Source organism: Cervus elaphus, chromosome 3 (assembly GCF_910594005.1).
Source record: "Cervus elaphus chromosome 3, mCerEla1.1, whole genome shotgun sequence".
NCBI classification, from domain to species: Eukaryota; Metazoa; Chordata; class Mammalia; order Artiodactyla; family Cervidae; genus Cervus; species Cervus elaphus.
In genome coordinates, this window is record NC_057817.1 from 51,865,929 (window position 1) to 51,884,287 (window position 18,359).

Consider the following 18,359-nt stretch of genomic DNA (forward strand, 5'->3'; position numbering starts at 1 on the left):
TGCCCAGATATAAGACTGCCGTATCATATGACAATTCTATTTTTAGTTTCTTTGAGAAACCTCCATAATGTTTTCTATAGTGTCTGCCCCAATTTATATTTTCACCAACAATGTAGGAGGGTTTTTTTTCTACACCATCTCCAGCATTTATTGTTTGTAGCATTTTTGATGATGGCCATTCTGACCAGTGTGAAGTGATAACCTCATTTGCTTTTCTCTAATAATCAGCTATGCTGAGCATCTTTTCATGTCCCTTTGACAGACAGCCCGTCCAGCTGGGAGGAAGATGAGTCCCTTCTTGTTCAATAACATCTTCCTACATGATGTACAAAGCAAAATCAACAACTGAAGGATGCAGGGATGGTGGCGGTGAGGTGAGGAATAAAGGGAAATCATTAAATGTATGAAGTTAACGCAATAGGAGGGTAAACTTATAGGACCATGGTGAGATTTTCAGGTGGTGGTAAGTACTCATTTGAGTTTGAGGGAATAAATTTACAGCAATACTAGTCTGCCTGATTTTGTGATTGAACCCCTTCTATAATATACTGAATGAATGCAGAAGAAAGGAAGTTGGATAGTTGGGTTCATTAGAGGTAAAGTGGTTTTGTTTTTATTTTGTTTTGACAAGGAAATTGTGAATATTCGAAGAGGAATGGCAAAATGAGAGTGTACACCTAAATATCTACATTTTATTCACCTCTACTGCATTTGCCACCAGGAGTTACTGGACTACTAGGACTTAAACAAGCAACTCAGTTAACAGCAATGACAACATCAAACTCTGATTCTGTAAGATTAAAAGTGGAAGAAAGAAAACATTTAAAGGAAGGAAACAAAAATATCCTACACCAGGGGTCCCCAACTTCCAGGATTTAATGCCTGACAATCTGAGGCAGAGTTAATATAATAATAATAGAAATAAAGTGCACAATAAATATAATGCACTTGAATCATCCTGAAACCATTCCCCAAACCCCTGTCTGTGGAAAAATTGTCTTCCAGGAGACCAGTCCCTGGTGCCAGTGAAGCTGGGACTGCTTTCCTACATGGCTGGTTACTAATTATATCAATATGCTCTGTCTGGGAAAGTGAAGTTCTTCTAATTTGCAAAAGTATGTTCTGAACATACCTACATTTGGAGAATATTCTAGGATTGCTAGTAATATTATTCCTTAGGCACATTACTGAGATGTCCTGTACTTTTCTGAAACACTTAACTTTTGAAGCAAAAGTGAATTTTTCCTACATGTTTTGCTGTGTTTTTTCTTAAATTCTTTATTTTCTTAAAGCTATTTCCCATATTCGCTTTATCCTTGTTAATGGACACTAGCAAAATTACAATTTCATGGAAATTAATGTTGATTAAAATAGATTTTCTATCGTTTGAATAGGAAAGACATGATACATAATTGCTCGTAAGATTTAAGCAGCAATGGTGTGCAAATTGATTCCTTTAAGAGAAATGTGCTGTTTTAAGGTCACTATTTCATGCATGCATCATTTATTACCCATGGTGACACTATATTGCCTATTCAAAGTTATCTCAAAGCCAGAAACAAATAAAAAGCTAGGCCTAAGCTAGTGAGAAATGTGGTTTATTAGCATTTTTACAGATTCTTGCAAGTAAAGTTTCACTAAATGAATGCACATGGGAATAGTCTTGAATAGATAAGTTTCTCTGTAAATCTTTCATTGTAGGATCAAAGATTATGAGTTTTACCATAGACAGTTTGCCATAGACAATTTTAAATTTATTTTATTCCAATCTCAGATACATATATTTCTAAGTTTTATGCAAAATCAGCTACCATATATAACATGTAAATGTTGGTTCATGCCTATATTTTAATTATAAAGTGAAATCAGAAATCAATGTAAAATTTTAGAAAGAGCTGACCTAGTAAATACTAGAATTTACTCATATACCAAAATTTATTGTGATGAAAACTAGTAATTTTTGTTGTTGAAATTACACGTCTCTCTAAAGCAGTGGATATAAATTATAAATCTAAAATATGTTGTCAGTATTAAGTGCTGGGAAAATTAAGACCTTTTTCATGTCACTTGACTTTTGAGATGAACAAAATCAAGGGACTTCACAGCAGAAACCCAAACAGGCCTGACAGGCTAAAGTTAGAAACCTCAGAATGAACCCTTTCAAGAATATTACTGGAAATCCAGCAAGTAAAGCAAAACAAAGGACTAAAAGTAAGGTGCCAGGAAATCAAAGTATTTGTGATAATTCCTGTAGGGGATATAAGTTGCTGCTGCTACTAAGTCGCTTCAGTCGTGTCCGACTCTGTGCGACCCCATAGACGGCAGCCCACCAGGCTCCCCCGTCCCTGGGATTCTCCAGGCAAGAACACTGGAGTGGGGTGCCATATCCTTCTCCAATGCATGAAAGTGAAAAGTGAAAGTGAAGTCGCTCAGTCGTGTCAGCCTCCTAGCGATCTCATGGACTGCAGCCTACCAGGCTCCTCCATCCATGGAATTTTCCAGGCAAGAGTACTGGAGTGGGGTGCCATTGCCTTCTCCCGGATATAAGTTCATATTCAGTAATTAATTTACCCAATATATGGTACTTACCTCTAAGTGTACCAGGTAATCTTTTGGAACCTTAGGGTAGAGAGTCATGGTAAAACCCATGACCTTATTACCAGGAGGGAAACCCTTTCCAGGGCCCGAGGGCGGGCTCTTGCCGGACACTGGAAAAGGACCTGTCCGAGGAGACACACACCCTGACTCAGCAAGGCTTTCTGGGGAGGGGGCACCTGCGAGGGTAGCAGCAGGGTGAGCGGACCCAGGTAAGCTGCTCCCCAACATGACCCGCAGTCTCTGGTTTTATGGTAACGGGGTTTGTTTCTGGGTTTCCTCTGGCCAACCATCGTGCCATATTTGGTCTGACTCAGGGTCCCTCCTGGCGGTGTACACATCTCAGCCAAGATGGATTTTCGACTGTTTTGGGAAGGTTGGCAGGACATATTATGGGGCTGGTATCTCCTTTTGTATCCTCCCAAATTATTCTTAGTTTTGATGGAAGCACTGTGTTCCTCATCGATACCCACTTTTACGAAACAACTCATGCAAGTGGTTATTAGCAGGCCTGGCCAGGCTGGGCAGTTTCAGTCAACAGTTTCCTAACAGCCCAACAAACTTCACATTCTAGTGAAAGGGTGAAACAATAAATAATGAACGTAATAAGTAACCATTGGAAAGTGATAAAAGCTATGGAGAAAACAAAACATCTCCAGGCAAGAGGAATCAGAGTTGTAGAGTGTGGAGCAGATTACAAGATTCAGTAGGATGGTTCGTACTGGTCTAAAAGAGGTGATATTGCCTCCGCCAAGAGGAGGAAAAGAGAGGATTAGCCCTGTATATATTTAGAGGAAGACAAGGCTCTCAATGCAAAAGCTCTGAGGTGGGGCCGTGCTTGACTTGCCCGTAAGAGTGAGTGTGTGTGGAGTACAGTCGGGGAGAGGGTATCTGGACATTGGGTTAGCGAGGTGATGGCAGGGCTGTCTTTCTTTGGCTTTCTTCTTTTCTTCACTGTTTATATGCTTTTCTATGTTTTTCCTTCTCCCAAGTTCTACAAGGTAGGGGCTAGCGAGATAGACTGCGTCACGCATAAGCGGTCTCCTGGAGCAGCATTTCTAGGCTTAAAATGAGGTTCAAATGTCCTAACCATCCTCTACAGAGAGTAGGATGGAACTCATAGCCCATAGATAATTTTCTATGGACAAATCTACCCTACAGGGTTGTTGCTTCTATACTTTAAACTCTGAAGGAGGGGGGAGCCAAAAGTCAAGAACCGATGTTCTGCCATCTCCTTCTAAGCGGTGCAAAAGTAGTCTTATTGCAAGAGGAAGCAGAAATTCTGACTTCAGAATTTAACCAAACAAAGACTAAAATAATCCCACCTCACATTTTGTTACGCCATCCTTTCAAGAAACAAGCAGTGTGTTATAGAATTAAAAGTTCTGAGATAAAACATCTCTCAACTATCCATGCCAAAACTATAAGCAGGAGTAAATAAAAAAAATCTCAGCTCCTGGAAAGTCTGGGAGAGTGTCCAATAAGGAACCAAGTGGGAGAATTGCAACTGCATTATTCCTGTCATATGTATTTAATATTTGTTTCAAATACTAAAACCACATTTAACCCTCCCAATCAGCATCCTTTAGGCTTGTAAGAATAATATATGTATATTTAATATTCTGGTGATATCATTATTTACTTGAAGAACTTATTTTATATGTTTCAATGTTTAACTATCTGAAAATGAGTCCTTTTCCAATGACTTTCCATATTGAGAGGTTCAAATGAGTATTTTCTCTCAAAATAATTTTCAAGATAAGCAAACTCTCCTTTATTGAGAAGATTTTATAAATTTATTTTTTGAAAGACTGAATGTCAACTTGGATTCAAATCTAATGGAGAGTTGGTGATGAGCAAATGATTTGTGATTATGTGGTGATTAAACCAGAAAATAATATTTGTGAGGAAAAATTTAAAGATATGGCTTTAATGAGATTAAAGTAGTTTATAATATATACTGAAAGGTTTCTAAAAAGAGGCATTGCAAATGGAATAATACAGAAAATCAGCATCACTGAAGAAGAAATGTTGGTTTTCAGGATGACTGTTTGTTATGACACAGTCTTAACTTAGGTAGAATTTCTGGTAAGATTAATATCATTCTTCATCTTCTTAGCTCAGAAGTAATATGTGCAAAGCTGAAACAAAGATTATTAGTGGTATTGAAGGCTTTATCCTCACAGAATTCTCATTTTCTTCTTTTTTGCATCGTAGTATAGTTGATTAACAATGTTGTGTTAGTTTCAGATATACAGCAAAGTGATTCAGTTACACCCATATGTATATATTTTCATATTCTTTCCCCTTGTACATTATTGTAATACATTGAGTATAATTCTCTGCGCCATTCCGTAGGTCCTTCTTGGTTAGTTATTTCACATATAGTAGCATGTATGTGTTAACATCAAACTCCAAATTTACCTCTCCCCCACCTTTCCCCTTCAGTAACCATATATTTGTTTTCTGTGCCTGTGGGTTTTTGTTTTCCATATAAGTTCACTTGCATCTTTTTAGTTTTTAAGTTCCACATATGAATGCTATCCTATGACATTTGTCCTTCTCCGTACGGCTTATTTCACTTAGTATGATAATCTCTAGGTCTATGCATGTTGCTGCAAATGGTAGACTGTCATTCTTTTTATGGCTGAGTAGCTTTCCATTATATGAATGTACCACGTCTTCTTTATCCATTCATCTATAAGTGGACACTTAGGTTGCTTCCATGTCTTGGCTCTTGTATATCGTTCTGCAATGAGCATTGGGGTGCATGTATTTTTCGAATTATGCTTTTCTCCAGATACCTGTCCAGGAGTGGGATGACAGGATCATATGGTATCTCTACATTTTTAGTTTCTTAAGGATCCTCCATACTGTTCTGTATAGTGTTTGCAACATTTACATTCCCACCAACAGTGTTGGAGAGTTTCTTTTTCTCCACACCCTCTCCAGCATTTATTATTTGTGAGACATTTTGATGATGGCCATTCTGACCACTGAATACCTCATCCCAGTTTTAATTTGTATTTCTCTAATAATTAGAAATTGAGCATCTTTTCTTGTGCCTTTGGCCATCTGTATATATTCTTTGGAGAAATGCCTATTTAGATTTCTACCTAGTTTTTGATTGAGTAGTTTTCTTTGATACTGAACTGCATGAGCTGTTTGTATATTTTGGAGATTAATCCCTTGTTGGTCACTTTGCAAAAGGCTCCCCATTCCTGTTAGAACTGCCATCCTGCAAGCTGTCTGCTTTGTGAATCTCAGGTTTAAAGTCCACCCCCCATTGTGTAAGCCAATTCTTTAAAATAAACCCCTCTGTCATACAATATACAGACTATCGGCTCTGTTCTCTAGAGAATGCTGACCTTTTATACAGAACTAGAGACAATTTGGAATAAATACAGAAACAGGATGGTTTGAGGATAAAGCATTAAAATCAGGGAAGATAAGTCAAGGTAATGACTCAAAGGGAAACACAAGAACAGAGATGGAAAATAAGTCAGAGGAGATAAATTGAGTATTCTAATAATATCTAACTAAGAGTAGGTAAAAGTCCAGAAAAAAAGACAGAAGAAAAAGAAGGGACAAAATTATGAATAGAATATATCAAGGAAAGTGTATCATCTTAAGACAGAAAGGATACCTTGATTGTCCCAGGAAAATGAATGAAAAAGATGATCCCCAAGTCAAGATGAAAACCAGGTTAAAGAGAAGTCACTACAGCTTCCAAAGTGAAGGATAATTCAATTAGCAAAATATGGGATTCAAAATTCCATCATACTTTGAATCAACAACTCTGGATACTAGAAGCAAATGCCCTCAAACTCCTGAGTGGGGTGGGAAAAACCACAGTATTTTTTTAATGTAGTATTCTATACCTAGCCCGCACCCCACCCCCCACAACAAATCAAGTATAAGGGTAAAAATAAAAAGATTTTTAGACATTCAATAATAGTAATAACAACAACAACAACTCAAACAAGAAGATGTTCTTCATTCAGTAAAATGAGGGATGAAATAAGAAAGAAAGTAAGGCCAAGGGTTCAGAAAAAAGGAATCCTATAGAGAACATTAGCAAGAGGGAACTCCTGGAAAGCCTCTGTTCTTTGTCCAGGGAACAACCTCTGCACATCAGAACAGAAGGCTGAGTGAGGAAGGGAGAACACTCCAGAAACACATGCAAATGATAGATTATTCAATGTGTTTGAATATTAGGAGAAAAATATTGATAGGTATTTGACAAATTCACAGCAACATGGAATAAATGTAAGGCTTACATAGAAAACTAAGCCAATGAAAAAATGAACAGCTATAGCAGAAACAAAAAAAAGCTGAACAAGAAGGAAGATATATACAGTGATATAGATTATACATTGTCTTAATAATGCAAATTGTCGGTATTGCTTTAATAAAAAAAAATCCTAGGTGATACAACTGTTTTGAGGGAATGAAAAAGTGAGATTGGAAGAAATAGAATGCAAGATATCTTCCAATTACCATAAGGGGAAGGCAATAGATATTGGGAGAATGATTAAATTAAAAAGTACTGTAAAGTTTTTCTATTTAGAAAAATGCATATAAATATCAGAAGAAATAGCTAAAGACTTGAAAGTGGTTGCCCCTGAGTAATATCTGGTAAATAAGGAGGGACAAGCCAGAAAACAATTTTTTTAATATCAGGATTTTTCTTACTATTAGTATAATAAACATATTAATATTGTTTGATTTATGTACTTGGGTAGATATATTTTCATTTAAAAATTAATTTTTAAGAAGTAATAATATTTATCTCATGCATAGTTAATGAGGACAATTATTTCAGTGTTTATCAAGGATGACAATTGTTTCAATATGATTTGCTCTTAAATGATTTTTATTCTTAGAATTATGTGCTGAGTCCTAACTTGCACAGTTGTGTCTGACTCTTTGTGACCTTATGGACTGTTGCCTGCCAGGACCCTCTCTCCATGGGATTCTCCAGACAAGAATACTGGAGTGGGTTGCCATTTTTTCTCCAGGGGATCTTCCCAACCAAGGGATGGAAGCTGGGTTTCTTGCATTGTAGGCAGGCTCTTTACCATCTCAGCTACCTATGAGTGTGTGTAAAATTGTGACTGAGCGAAGGAATGGGATGATGAGAACTATAAGTATACATTGTGGGGTCACTATACAAGCCATGGACTTCTTTTATGTAAGAAAAGAAAATAGTTGTTGCTTTTTTTTTTTTTTTTGCTTAAGCTGGAAGTAAATTGTTTCTCTTTCTCCCAAGATTTAGAGTGCTTACATTTTAAAAGCAATAGAAACAGAGTATTGCAGTAATAAGAGTGTTTAGGATTATAGTAATAGAGTTTTGAGGCTTTGCGTTTTACATTTTCTCCTAAATAAACCACAACTAACCTTCTGATAAAATATACAACAAACAAAAGCTAATTTTGAAAGTAAGCTATTAGCATGAGTTAAGAAACAATGGAATTATAGTGAGGGATCAATAAATGGAATCAGAGAGAAATTGATGGAAATATGAGTTCTACTAGTTAGAAGCATTACTACTTGAGTTATAATTACTCACAAAGCAGGAAAATAAAACTAGCTATGTGCAGGAGTATATTTAACTAAAATTCATCAGAATCAGTTAACAAGTTTATTGAGAATACTGCTCCTGTCATTCTCTTGACATTGCTGGCCAAATAATAAATGTTTGTACTAGTAGGAAGCATGGGTGGAACTTGTAGTTTATTACTATCTCATCTTTAAAAACTGGCTGATTTATTAAACACTGTCTCTATTTGTGCTCATGTTTCTGATCCACTGCATTTCCTAGGTGATCTATACTGAGAAGGTGCATGTAAAGTGGTTTTATGAAGAACCACCATGACTGGGGAGGATGTTATTTGTGCCTAGGCATTTTTTAAAATGATAACTTAATTGAGATATAATTATGAAGTTCATCCTTTTAAAAGTACAGGATATATAAAGTTTATATGAAATATACTTTGATATTTTAAAGTATATTCATAAAGTTGTACAATCACCACTAATATCAAATTTTGAAGCATTTTTATCACCTTGAAAAAAATCCAAAAGAGACACCCATTAGCCATTTCATCACCTCAAAAAGATACCCATTAGCAGGCATTCCCCTTACACGTGTCCCTGTCCCTAAGAACTAATACTCTATCTGTCAGTATGGACTGGTCCTTTGTGGCAGAGTTTTTTCACTTAGCATGCTTTTTTTTTTTTTCCCAAGATTCATCCATGTACCTTATTGCTTTTTGTAGCTGAATCATATTATGTTGTATGGATATATCACATTTAATATGTCTCTGTATCGCCTGAAGGGCCATTTGGGTTGTTTCCACATTTCGATTAATTTGAATAATTCTGCTATGAACATCGGTGTTCACGCTTTTGTGTGGACATATGTTTTCAGCTCTCTGGGATATATACGTAGGGTTTAAATTCTTCCTTTCAAACCTATATTCTTTCATTTCTTTTCCTTGATTCATTGACTTGGTTAGCAGCTCTTATTTTCAGTTACTTAGTCATGTCTGACTCTTGGTGATCCCAAAGAAGAAGAAGCTCTAGAATAATGCTAAATAGAAGTGATGAGGGTAGAAATCCTTGTCTTGTTCCTGGTATTGCAGGGAAAACATTCAGTTTCTCACCAGTAAGTGTGACACTAGCTGTGTGACCTTTTTTTGTAGGTAGTCTGTTATCACATTGCAAAAGTTCCATTCTATTCCATAGTGTTGTGATTTCATTTTAAATAGCTGTTAGATTAAGTCTGTAGTTTTCTGTAATGCTTTGGTCTCCTTTGATATCAGAGTAATATTGGAGTCAGAATGAGTTGAAATGTGTTTTGTGCACTTTTATTTTGGAAGAGTTTGTGAAAAAATTGGTGTTGCTTTCTTTAAACGTTTGGTAGGATTCATCAGAAAGCCATCAGGGCCTGGGCTTCTCTTTGTGGGAAAATTTAAATGACTGAGTCAATCTCTACTTATAATTGATCTATTCAGATTTTCTATTTCTTCATGAGTCACTTTTGGTAGTTTATGTTTTTCTAGAATTTTTTCAATATCATCTAATTTATATAATTGGTTGTTTCAGAGTGTGTTGCTTAATTTCCACATGAAAGTAAATTTCCTGTATTTGTTTCAAATACTGTAAGAATTTTATTTTATATTTATCATTTGTTCTTCCCATTTTTTCATCTCCCCCTGCCTTCCTGTATTTTACTTGAATATGTTTCAGAATTCCATTTTGATCTGTCTGTAATGTTTGAGTATATAGTTTTATATAGATTTTTAGTGATATCTTTTTGTATATATTAATTTAAGTGAGTTACAGAAATCTTACCTCCCCTTTATGTCTTTTTATCCTCCCATGTTTATAATATAGGCGTCTTAGATATTCCTTTACATATATTTATAAGTTCAATAATACTATAATTTTTGCACGACTGCCAAACATAATTTAAAAAATTCAACAGGAAAGCCTACTTACTTACCCATATTTTTCCTTGCATGTTGCCTCTTCCTTCCTAGTCTCAAGTTTCTTCTCCTGTTTCTTTTCTGTGTGAAGGACGTCCTTTGGCCATGCCTTTAAGGTAAGTTAGCCGGTGACAGATTCTATTAGTTTTCCTTCATCTGAGAATGCTTTGATTCCCCCTTCACTTCTGAAGGATATTTCTGTTTGTTTGTTTTTCTTTCAGGGCTTAAAAGATGTTGTGCCACCTTTTCTTGGCCTTCAGGATTTCTGCTAAGGGTTCTGTTGTCATTCTTATTGTTTTTTTCCCTGTAAGTAAGGCATCCTTTTTCACTGGCTGCTTTCAAAGTTTTTAAATAAAATTTTAGAAGTTTAATTAAGATGTATCTTAGCATGCAGTTCTTTGGGCCTATCCTGTTTGGGATTGTTCAGTTTCTTGTACCTGTATGTTTGTTTTTTATTTTATTATTTGCCAAAATTGAGACAGTATCAGCCTTTACTTTTTTGAGTACTTTATTTTTTTAGCCCTGTCTTCTTTCTCCTCTACTTCCAGAACTCCAATGATATGAATATTAGATCTTTTGTTATAGTCTCAACATATCTCAGAGGCTCTGTTAACTGTTGGTTTTTTTTTTTTTTTTTTTCTTTGGTTGTTTGTTAGGTTAATTTATTTTCCTTCTGTTTTTCAGGCTGAGTAATTTTTGTTGTTCATTCTCCAGTTCCTGATTTTTTCTCTGGTCTCCATTTGCCATTGATCATATCAACTATGTTTTAAAATTATGGTTATTGTATTTTTCTTTTGTGAAATATCCACTTGGTTATTTATATCTTTTCTTTCTTTACTGGTACTTTGTATTCTTTTCTTGAGGCATTCTAATTTTTAATTTGTTTCAAGAATGTTTGCAATTGTCTGTGGAGGTATTTATATCATGGCTGCTTTAAAATTCTTGTAATATAATTCTAACATCTCCTTTTTCTTGGGGTTGGCATCTGGTGATTATCTTTTTTACATTAAGTTTGAGATTTTCATATTTTTTTTATTTTTAATAGGTACTTCCCCTTTCTTTTCTTTTTTTAAATTTTATTTTTATTGTTTTTTTAACATCAAAAACATTTTGTATTGGGGATATTGCTGATTAACAAGATTGTGATAGTTTCAGGTGAACAAGAAAGGCACTCAGCCATACATATACTTGAATCCATTCTCCCCCAAACCCTCCCCCATCCAGGCTGGCACATAACATTGAGCAGTTCCATGTTGCTATACAATAGGTTTTTGTTGGTTGTCCATTTTAAATGTAGCAGCGTGTCCATGACCTTCCCAAAGTCCTTAACTGTTCCTTCCCCCTAACAATCATGAGTTCATTTTCTAAGAATGTGAGTCTCTTTCTGTTTTGTAAATAAGTTTACTTGTATTTCTTTTTAGATTTCAGATATAAGGGATATCACGTATTTCACCTTCACTGTCTGACTTACTTCACTCATTATGGCACTCTCTAGATCCATCCATGTTCCTGCAAATGACCTTATTTCATTCTGTTTAAAGGCTGAGTAATATTCCATTGAATATATGGACCACATCTTCTCTATCCATTCCTCTGTCCGTGGTCATGCAGGTTGTGTCCAGGTTATTGTAAACAGTGCTGCAATGAACACTGGGGTGCATGGATCTTTGGGGGCCATGTTTTTGGGTAGCTTTCTGTGATTATGGTATTAATTCTGGAGGCTGGTGAGATTACAGTTCTTATTTTTTCTGTCTGCCTTCTAGTGGATGAGGATAAGAGGCTTGTGCAAGCTTTCTGATACAAGGAACTGTCTCTGGGGGAAACTGGGTCTTGCTCTGGTGGGCAGGACTGTGCTCAGTAAAACTTCAATTCAATTTTCTGCTGATGGGATGTGGGGAGCTGTGCTCCCTCCCTGTTAGTTGTTTGGTCTGAGGCAACCCAGTACTGAAGTCTATAGGCTTCTATAGTAGGGCTATTGGTGGCCTCCAAGAGGACTTATGCCAAGACAGATCTCCCAGAACTGCTACTGCCAGTGACCCCGTCCCCGCGGCAGGCCACTGCTGACTCATGCCTCTGCAGGAGACCCTCAGACACTCACAGGTAGTTCTGGCTCGGTCTCCTGTGGGGTGACGGCTCCTTTTCCCTGGGTCCTGGGGTGCACAAGATTTTGTTTGTCCCCTCCAAGAGTCTCTGTTTCCCCCAGTCCTATGAGAACTCTGTAATCAAATTCTGCTGGCCTTTACAGTTAGGTCCCCTGGGGATTCCCAGTCCCTTGGCCAGATCTCCAGGCTGTGGGGTCTAGAACCTTCACAACAGTTTGAGAACTTCTTTTGTCTTATTATTTTCCAGTTTTTAAGTTGCCCACCTAGCAGGTGTAGGATTTGATTTTATAGTAATTGTTCCCCTCCTACCGTTTTGTTCTGGCTTCTCATTTGTCCTTGGATGTGGGGTATCTTTTTTTGGTGGCTTCCGGTCGATGGTCATTTAACAGCTAGTTGTGATTTTGGTGCTCTGGCAAGAGAAGATGAGCACATAGACTTCTACTTTGCCATCTTAATCTCATCTTGAAATTTTCATGGTTCTTGATCATGAGCAAAGTTCTATTTAAACCAGGACATGTTCATAATATGTATGAAACTCTGGATCTTATTTAAAACTTCTGTGCTAGCTGCCTTTCTATGACACCTCTCATGCAGTGGAAGAAGAAAGCCTGTTTCATTATTGCCAGGTAGAGACAGGAGCCTAGATTCTCTACTCAGCCTCCAGTGACCCTCAAGGGGAGTGAGATATTATTGCTGGATCTCCCCATGTGATTGCCACTGACAGTATGGTGGGGGTGGCCTTATTACTACTGGGTCAAAGATATCATCCCCACAAGGCTTTCTGGACACCACTCCACTGCGGAGTAGGTAGACGACTTTGTTAAGTCTGAGTAGATGTGAAAGATCAATCTCCACTAACACCTCTGGTGATGGACTTCATTGCCCTCCAGTGGGAATGGAAGTCCTTGGAAGTCCTTACTCTTACTTGGCCTTTGATACTATCTCAGCAGGGGTACTAAAGCACATTCTTGCTTTAGGTGGAAGTCTAAGTGCCACACTCATCTTTTTTCTGATATAGAAGGAAATGTGGTCATAGATTTTTCTGCAGGATTTTTTTTTTTCTGTGACTGCAGTAAAGCAGATATTGTTATAAGTTTTCTGTCTTGATAGGTGTCCCTTTTCTGTGGCTAGAGAGACCAGGCTGTTGTTATTGTTTTCTATAATGTGTTAGTTCAGTTCTGTCACTCAGTCGAGTCCAGTTCTTTGCGATTCCCTGAATTGCAGCATTCCAGGCTTCCCTGTCCATCACCAACTCCTGGAATGTGCCCAAACTCAGGTCCATCGAGTTAGTGATGCCATCCAGTCATCTCATTCTCTGCTGACCCCTTCTCCTCCTGCTTTCAATCTTTCCCAGCATCAGGGTCTTTTCTAAGGAGTCAGTTCTTCACATCAGATGGCCAAAGTATTGGAGTTTCAGCTTTAACATCAATCCTTCCAATGAATAATCAGGACTGATTTCCTTTAAGATTGACTTGTTTGGTTTCCTTGCAGTCCAAGGGACTCTCAAGAATCTTCTCCAACACCACAATTCAAAAGCATCAGTTCTTCAGTGCTCAGCTTTCTTTATGGTCCAACTTTCACATCCATACAAGACTACTGGAAAAACCATAGCTTTGACTAGGTGGACATTTGTCAGCAAAGTAATGTCTCTGCTTTTTGATATGCTGTCTAGGTTTGTCATAGCTTTTCTTCCAAGTAGCAAGTGTCTTTTAATTTCATGGCTGCAGTTACCATATGTAGTGGTTTTGGAGCCCAAGAAAATAAAGTCTGTCACTGTTTCCACTGTTTCCCCATCTATTTGCCATGAAGTGATGGGACTGGATCCCATGATCTTAGTTTTTGAATGTTGAGTTTTAAGCCAACTTTTTCACTTTCCTCTTTCACTTTCATCAAGAGGTTCTTTATCCTCTTTGCTTTCTGCCGTAAGGGTGGTTTCATCTGCTTATCTGAAGTTATTGATATTTCTCCTAGTGATCTTAATTCCAGCTTGTGCTTTATCCAGCTAGCATTTCACGTGATATACTACTCTGCATATAAGTTAAATCAGCATATAGGTTTATAATGTGTACCCATTGGCATTTCTAGGTTGTCAAATTGTTCAACAAGTCGGGATATATGAGGCAAAAAGAAAACCCAGAGAACTCACTACCATTTTTTTTTTTTTTTTGATTCCAAGGTCCCTAGCTGATCTTTCTTCTCTTTACTTTTCAGAGTCTTCTTATGTTTGTTTTATGCACAGTGTCCAGGGCTCTTGGTTGTGTTTAGTGAAAGAAATAAGGGAAGTGTGTTTATTCCATTTTCCTAGAAGCAGAAATGTTTTTTCTTTTACTAATTTTTATGAGCTATTATCATTATAGTTTATCTGGAGATTACAATTACTATCTTAAAACAGTTTAGTTCAGGTGAATATCAACTTGATGTCAACAGTGCAAAAAGTTTGCTCTTTTATACTTCCATCTTCTCCCAGTTCTCTGTGCCATTATTGTGCGGATTTGATGTATTCTCTAGTCTTTCAAGTTAATCTGAATGACTTCCTCCATTTTTGGCATTTCTTCTAGGGATAGTCTGTTGGAAATGAATGCTGTCAATGTTGTCTATCTGGGAATGTCTTAGTATCTCAATTTTTAAAGTATAGTTTTGCTGAATATAGAATTGTTGGTTCATAGTTCTGGTTTTTCTTTTTTTCTTTTATACTTAGAATGTGTCATCCTCCTTCCTTTTATTCTCCATGGCTTCTGTTGAGAAGTCAGTTGCTATTCTTGTTGAGATTTCCTTGTACACAATGGTTAGCTTTACTCTCATTGCTTTTAGCATTCTCTTTGGATTTGGTTCTCAACAATTTCACTCTAATTATCCTGCTGGAGTTTGTTGAGCTTCTTAGTTATGCAGATTAATATTTTTCATCAAATTTGGGAAGATTTTCACCATTATTTATTCTTTTTTCCTTCCCTTTCCTCTTTTTCTAAGAATTCCAATTTGCATATGTTGGCACAATTAATGTTACCGTACAGGTCTCTGAGGTCCTTTTATTTTTAAAATTTTTTTTATTTTTTGCTTCCTCAGATTGGATAATTGCAATCAACCTATCTTTAAATTCACTTATCCTTCCTTCTGGAGGTTCAAAGTTGATTTTGAATGCCCCTAGTAAATGTTTTGTTATTCAGAATTCTATTTGGCTCTCTCTTAATAATATTTATATTTTTGTTGATATTCTTCATTTGGAGACATAATTTTCACACTTTTGTATAATCCTTTAGACATGTTTTCCTTCAGGTCTTTGAACATAACACCTAAAATGGCTTATTTGGAGTATTTGTCTAGTAAGTCCAATGTCTGAGTTTGTTTATGGACAGATTCTTTGACTGCTTTTTATCTTATGCTTGGATGATACTTTGTGTGTCTTGTATCTTTGTTGCAAATTGGACATTATAAATAAAATAATGTGGCAACTCTAATAGTCAAACATCACCTCGGGATTTTTTAATGCATTTTGTAATTGTTGTAGTTTACTCTTTTGACATTTTCCTGAACTGATACACACACACATATGTATATACACATATTCTTTGTCATGCACAATTAGTGAAGTCTCTACCCAATGAGATCTGACCAGTGCGTCCTAAAGGAAACCAGTCCCGAATAGTCATTGGAAGGACTGATGCTGAAGCTGAAACTTTGGCCACCTGATGCAAAAGAACTGACTCATATGAAAAGACCCTGATGCTGGGAAAGATTTAAGGCAGGAGGAGAAGGGGATGGCAGAGGATGAAATGGCTGGACATGAGTGAGTAAACCCCGGGAGTTGGCAATGGACAGGGAGGCCTGGCATGCATAGTCCTTGGGGTTGCAAAGAGTCGGACATGACTGAGTGATTGAACTGAACTACTCAATGAGATAAACAACGTTTAACTACTTTTATATTTCTCTTTTCTAGAAAACAAATCTTTGACTAGAGAGGGTACTAATAAAGGAAGAAGAAAAAGACAACTATGAAACCAGGTGACATGCTAAGGATGTAAATCAGTGCCAAGGATCATTCCCAGATGCTTACAACCACTGCTTATATACTGGGCTAAATTTAGAGAATGCGGATGTGGGACTCCTGAATGCCAGAGTCAAAGGATGGTTACTGAATTCCTCAGTTTATTTGCTACAAGTCCTGAGAAATAAACTGAATTTTCTCTCCCTAATGGAACAACTTAAAGGCATATAGTAGAATATTTGAGATAGAAGTAATTGTTGATTTTTCTCATTTTTAAAGATAAGAGAAATGATATTGAGAGTGGTTAGGAGATTTTTCCCAGGTTGTCAAAATCTTAGTGGTAGAATTAAGTTTTCAAATCCAGGCTATTTTCTATTTGCTATGCTACTTCCATTACAGCATTCTATTATGTCAATAGATAGAACTTATTTTTTATTTTGACTTAGTAACAATGTAATTATTCTTTTATGGCTTTTTTGCCCACTCTGTGTATTATTGAATTCAAAGTCAAGAATTTCCATAAGAAATAATTCTATAGTTCTGTAGTAAATAAAATGACACAGAGCTTCCAGGTACAATGGAGAAATGTATTTTGCAGTTGGGTGATCTTGGGGTGACAAATCACTTGCTATGTGAGAATTAGGGTGGGTCTAAAGTGAGTTATCTTTGGTTTGTAATGATGGTATGCCATTCATATAAATAGAAGTTCCTTAAAACTACTTTTTCTCTCCATTTTTTTCTTTTAAACATTGGAATGTATTTTTCCAAAATTTCTAAGTGTATTAAAATTAACTTAATTGCCCCCAATAATCATTAGCTCTATAATGCAATCTATGTTAATGTCTCTATCATATTCTTCTTAAAATGAGTAGATTATAAACAGACCTCCACATGTCTGAAATATGAGTTTTAGTTTTACCTTGATATATGTCTTAAATAAATAAGTAAATAAATGTCAAAAGGGATTATTATATACAGAAAAATAAATTCTGACCTGGCAACATTAGTATTCATTGGAGCCTCCATTTATATTATCATTTTAGATGAAAAATTAGCCTTTGTATTCAATTCAACTTTAACAATCAAGTCTGGATGCAGCGTATTGATTCAGAATTTTGGAACATCACTTCTGATCATATCATGTTGCAACAAAATGTATTATGACATGATGAGCCTGGCTTGAATCTTTGCTATGAGTAACTACAATGGAAAAGAGATATGAAGCACGATTGTTAAAAGGAAATCCAAAAAGGAAAGGATGTATTTAATGACATCTATAGAAATGGCAGCACCAAATAGACGCTGTTGTGGAAGAGTCAGAGTTTCTGCTTCCTAATGATGGAAGTAAGAAGTCTGAGGATAAGAAGCTTTAGTTCTGAAAGAATTACTCCCCCAGTGCAATGACCTCTCCACATCTAAGAGTCAAACTGTCTCAGAAATTGAGTGTTTATTTAGGGACAATAGAGTGATAATATCTCCCTCAGACAGGAGAGATCAAGGTTACATAGATATTTCCAAATGATCCAGACTCCTTTAATGTCAGCTGACTGCCATTCCCAGGTTGTAAAGTAGAAGAAAGCTTTAAATGAAAATGTGTGGCTGTGAATTACCACTCTGGTTAATGGTGTTTTTGTTAATAAAAGATCGAAAAGGCAGATTAAAAAGCCAGAAGTTTCCAACTTTTGAGGCCAGCTAATTCCAGCTACCTCTCTGTGAGTCATTCATTAGTCTGTCAAGTAAAAAAAAATCACCCTAGTACTAGCATTCCCTTGATATATTCTGTGTGTTAGTCACTCAGTTGTTTCCGACTCTCTATGACCCTATGGACTGTAGCCCACCAGGCTCTTCTGTCCGTGGAATTCTCCAGGCAAGAATACTGGAGTGGGTTTTGCTGAACAACGCTATGGGGAAGGAGAGGAAGGCTAGGGGGATGAGACAGAGGAAGATAGAAAAGGAGGAGGGAGGGAAAAGCCAGAACCGAACCCTAGTTAAAGGAATACTTATCTTCATTAGATTTTCGTTTAATACAAAATACATACCACTGAGGGGCTTCCCAGGTGGCTTGGTGGTAAAGAATCCACCTGCCAATGCAGGAGATGCGGGCTTGATCCCTGGATCGGGAAGATCCTCTGGAGAAGGAAATGGCAATCCACTCCAGTCCACGGGGTCGTAAAAGAGTCAGACACA